A 5,471-nucleotide genomic window follows, 5' to 3' on the forward strand; every position below is an offset into this window, starting at 1 on the left:
TGACCATCGTAATTTTCTTTGAATTAAAGACTGTGTTCTAGATCAGATTTATACTGCTGTCTACTGTGTGACTATTCTTCAGATGGCAAATTTGTTTTTATACAAATAAAAACATGAATGTGATATCAGTCTATTACACTGTGGGCTTATAAAAATACCATGACTTTTTAATGATTTTTTTCAGGAGAAAAGGAAAACCAAAAATATGCCAACATTTCAGTACTCAGTTGATTTTTCTCCAAGAACAAGTCGAGCAGCATAGATTTAATTTTAGTGTATAATAATAATGTGAGTTAAATGTGGCTCAAAGTACTGCCCTTCCCCATACCAAATGAATACTCACTGTCTTTGATATGTTCTCTTTTAGTAGCTGCCTATCATAGGTCAACAGTGTGTCATTTAGGCTAGACTGTAGGCAATAGAAACCAGTTCTGACTTAAGCAAAAAGGGAATTTGTTAGATGAAAAGGACAAATCATAGAATTGAAGACAAGCTGCTGGTCGTGGAAAGGGTAGGAGGCAGAGTAGATAGGTTTTAGGACTCCACAGCACATGCCCCAAAAGCCATTCTCGTTAGGATGCCACTGTTGGTATAAATCCCAGCCTCCATAACCAAGCTTCTCCTAAAAAGAATCAGGTTAGCAAAACTTGGGTCAGCTGTCCAACTGATGAACAAGTCCCTTGATGGTATACATGATGAGGAAGTATGGGGTGCCATTTGAAGAATGGGAATGGGTAGGAGAAAGCAACAGATGTCCCCTAGGAACAACTACCAGAATTATACCTGTGTTGAATATTGATTGTGGAAAAAAGAAAGCATCAGTATTAGCATTGACAACAGAAGAATTTCCTGCTGAATTTGTTTCCCTAAATGACTTCCAAGTAGATCCTCCACCTCTGAATACATGGTAATGAAACCCCAAAATAAGAATGCTGTATAATGGCCGGAGATGTCTGCTTACCTAGCTGCCTTTAAATACTGGCTTCAGGGGCACCTGGGTGGCTCAGTGGGTTAAGCCTCTGCCTTCGGCTCAGGTCATGATCTCAGGGTCCTGGGATCGAGCCCCGCATCGGGCTCTCTGCTCCGCGGAGAGCCTGCTTCCTCCTCTCTCTCTGCCTGCCTCTCTGCCTACTTGCGATCTGTCAAATAAAAAAATCTTTTTAAAAATAAATAAATAAATAAATAAATAAATAAATAAATAAATAAATACTGGCTTCATATTTGCCTCCTCTGGAGAATGTATATGCCCTTCCCTGGCTTTATAATGCTGCTGCCATCCCTTTATCATCTTTCTGGTTTCTAGTATGATCTTCATTCGTTCCCCATTTCCCCACAGATTACTCACCAGCCTGAGTACCCTAACAACATGGACCAACAGCAGTGGTGACTGTGTTTTAGTGTCTCATGAAACAACCGTCTTTATCACCGTGGAAGCAACATTCCAGTCTGTTCTCTAATCCTTGGTGCCCAAGCCCTGTCCCCTCAGCTACTGTTGCTAGACTCCATTTTCGTCTGACTGTATAGACAGCTCCCAGCAAAATCTAATTTTTTTTAAGATTTTATTTATTTATTTGACAGACAGAGATCACAAGTAGGCAGAGAGGCAGGCAGAGAGAGGTGGGGAAGCAGGCTTTCCGCTGAGCAGACAGCCGGATGTGGGGCTTGATCTCAGGACCCTGAGATCATGACCTGAGCCGAAGGCAGAGGCTTAACCCACTGAGCCACCCAGGCGCCCTGCAAAATCTAATTTTTGTGAAGCAATCAAGAAAAGTCTAGGTACAGACGAAGCCTCCTTTCAACTATGTTTGTTTGGGCCCTTGAAGGCCGGTCTCCTTTTGAAATGGCTCCCTGAAAGACCAAATGGGGAAGAGCCAAGAACTCTGGGCAATACTTCAAAAGTCAGCAGCTGCTCTGCGCTCCCAGTCAAGCCCAATTTGCCACTTGGCTGCTTACTGATGAGCGGCTTGCATGAGTATCTGATAGCACCAAAGCATATTCCCTCGTTCACCCATTGGCTTACCAAGCTTTGGGCAAATATCTGGTACCTCAGAAGCCTGGCCTCTCTGCTAAACAGCTTGTTATAAGGGGAAGAGAATTTGGTTGGAAGTCAAGAGTCCAGTAGCAGATTAGAACCATCCCTAATTACATACATGTCGTTGGGCGAGTAACTTAATGTATCTAGGCCATAGGGGTTTGTTGCTGTTACTTTTGTTAACATTTTATTATGGGAATTTCAAACCTATGCAAAAGCAGAAAGAATGATATAGTAAATCCCACGTACCTATCATCTGCTTTCAGTAATTATGAACTTTGATTTATTAAATTCTGCCTCACCTACTGGATTACTGTGAAACAAATCCCAGACTCATATCATTATGTCCTTAAATATTTCACAGTGTATCTGTAAAAGATTAGATCTACTTTGTTTTTTAAAAGTCACAATAACAGGGGCACTTGGGTGGCTCAGTTGGTTAAGCAGCTGCCTTCAGCTCAGGTCATGATCCTGGAGTCTCAGGATCCAGTCCTGCATCAGGCTCCCTGATCAGCGGGAGTCTGCTTCTCCCTCTGACCCTCCCCTTCTTGTGCTCTCTCTCTCTCTCACTCTCTCTCTCTCTCTCTCAAATAAATAAAAACAAAATCTTGAAAAGTCACAATAACATTAGATACTAGAAGCAATAATAACTCAATAATTTTATTTATTTATTTATTTATTTATTTATTTATTTATTTATTTATTTGACAGAGATCAGAAGTAGGCAGAGAAGCAGGCAGAGAGAGGAGGAAGCAGACTCCCCACTGAGCAGAGAGCCCAATGTGGGGCTCGATCCCAGGACCCTGGGATCATGACCTGAGCCAAAGGCAGAGGCTTTAACCCAATGAGCCACCCAGGTGCCCCCTCAATAATATTTTTAAAGATCTAGTGTTCAAATTTTCCTGACTATAGCATTTTTAAAAAATTTTTTTTAGGGGCACCTGTCTGGCTCAGTTGGTAGAGCATGCAACTCTTGATCTTGGGGTCATGAGTCTGAGCCCTACATTGGGTATAGAAGTTACTTAAAAAAATTTTTTTTTAAGTAAATTAGAAAAAATTTTTTTTCAATATTCTGTTTCTTTAATGACCTCCATCTACTTGAAGGTCAGGTACAGGCAGCTAGGTGGTGGCAAGAGCCATTCACTTGAAGATCTTGCCCTGACTGAAGGTTTTGCCCACATGCTGGAAGGCCCCCTTCCAGGGAAAGTACTTCTAAACCAGCATCTGGGTCTCCTCACTGCCAGGATCTGGTTTCCACCATTTATGTGACTGGACTTGGCGGAAACGCAAGCTCCTGGCTTTGGATGACCCCGACTCCAGAAAGGGAGCTGCTATTGTTAGTTCCAAAGAGGATGACACTGGCAAAGGCATTCTTCCTCAGCTTGTCCAACCACTGGAACATTCTAGTGAAAAGGTTGCAACTCATAAAGGTCTGGGTGAGGTCTTCAGGGTAGCTGATCTCAGCGTACCGCAGAGACCAGCCATCCTTATCAAAGTGCTCCCCAAAATGGGGCAGCACCACCGAGAGAGTGTCCTCATTGGAGTCCTTGTGCTTAAATTCTTAACACAAAGATACTCTTGGGCAGGTGAGCAAAGGGGTCCTTGGTCTTTGGTTCAACAGCCAGTGCCTGGTTACATTCATCTATCTTCTCAGGATCAGAGGCAGCAGCCTTTTTCTCTTCTTTCTGCTCAGCCTGGCTTCTCTTCCTGAGAACCTTTCTTTCTCTGGGATTTGTCCTTTTTAGGCTGGCTTTCTGCAAACTTTTTAGCAACAGACTGGGCCATCTTTTCACAGAGTTTCACCTCCCCCAAGACAGCCCTGAACTGGGGCTGGTCAACACAGGTGAGGAACCAGCAGTTGGTATTGGGGAAGGCCTGGCAGAGAGAAGGCTCCAGGACCTGTTTCTAGAGCCACAGCAGGGTGCAAACAACCGTGATGTCAGCCAGTGTCACACATGTGACCACCAGGAGAGTCCTTGTCTTCAAGTGAGCATCCAGTAACCCCAGAAGTTGCTTCACTTCCTCCTTTGCATTCTCTGTGGCCTGCTTGTTGTGGTGCATGATGCCTGAGGTGGGGCCCACCCGGGTGCTGGCGGGCGGCACTTATATCACTATCAGCCAAGCTCACACGCTGCACCTTCTGGGCTGTTGCCTCTGGAGTACTTCCCCGCAGCTCCTCATTGCTCACATTCTAGGCAATGGCATCACTGTCAAACACACAGAATCCATCATCGCCCTCAAATGCTGGAAGCTTGCCAGCAGGACAAAGGGCTGCGTTTGGTTTGGCTGAAGTGGAAGTAGGGTGTAGAGAGCACATGGACCTGAGCCCCTCTGTACTGAGCAGCAATGAGAGCCTTGAAGGTCCTCCAGGTTACAGGGTACATGAACAGGGTGCCAGCTGCCATGGTGATTCTGCAGAGAAAGCTAAAAAAAAATTTTTTAAAGCATCGAAATGAGGTCCCAAAATTTAATTGTTGAAATGTCTCTATAGTGTATTTTAACCTAGAGATTTTCCCTCTGTCTCTTTCTCTCCTTCAACTTATTTGGGGTGGGGGGAGTGGTAGTGGGGAGTAGATCATTTGTCCTACAGAGATTCTCAGTCTGGACTTCGTTAATTGGATCCTTGTAATGATACTTAATGTATTATTCTGTCCTCCATATTTCTTATAGTTAGATCTACAAGTTTGGTCATGTTAAGTACTAATTTTTGGTAAGAACGATTCTTAGGTAGTATCGTGCACTTCCATTAGGAAGCATGTTATGTCTGGTTGTTTGTCCTTTTGAGTTGTTAGCAGCCACTGATAATCATTTTCTAGATCCATTACTTCAAAAGGGGTTGCAAAATAGTGATATGATATTTTTAATATAGCTCCTTCTATAGTACTTCTATAGTACTAGCTAGAGTACTTCTATAAATAGTAGCTTCTTGCAAACTATTTGGTTACCCTGCAGTATGGAGATATGGGAAAAGCAAGATAAATGCTTGAATCTTTCCGTGTATTTATAAGTTTTAAAAAATAATGAATCATTTTTCTAGCATCTTCTCATGTAGAACAATGAGGGTTTTTTGTTGTTGTTATTTAAGATCATTATGCACTTCTGGGTTTAAACATACTTGATGTGCTTTAACCCATTTTGGTTATTATTCTGTAAAAGCCCATATCAGCTAGTGGGAACCTCTTCAATTAATCAAATAAGGAGAGAACCCATAAAACTCTATGTTTGCAGAAGACATGAGCTATGGGAAAATCCAAAATAATTGACAAAACACTCCTAGAACTAAAAAGTAATTACAGTAAGGTTGTAGGATACAAAGTCTAATATATAAAAGTCAATCACTTTCCTATGCACTGGTAATGAAAAAGCAGAATTTGAAATTAAAAACACATATCACTTACATTATCACCCCTGAAAATGAAATACTAGGTGAAATCTAACA

The 5,471-nt window shown here is 42.4% G+C and overlaps 1 pseudogene; it reads right to left on the reverse strand.

Annotated features, from left to right (window-relative positions):
• Positions 1–3,107: 3,107 nt before the first annotated feature.
• LOC125100343 (elongation factor 1-gamma-like) lies at positions 3,108–4,437 on the reverse strand (annotated as a pseudogene).
• Positions 4,438–5,471: the final 1,034 nt, after the last annotated feature.

Source organism: Lutra lutra, chromosome 5 (genome assembly GCF_902655055.1).
Source record: "Lutra lutra chromosome 5, mLutLut1.2, whole genome shotgun sequence".
Taxonomy (NCBI): domain Eukaryota; kingdom Metazoa; phylum Chordata; class Mammalia; order Carnivora; family Mustelidae; genus Lutra; species Lutra lutra.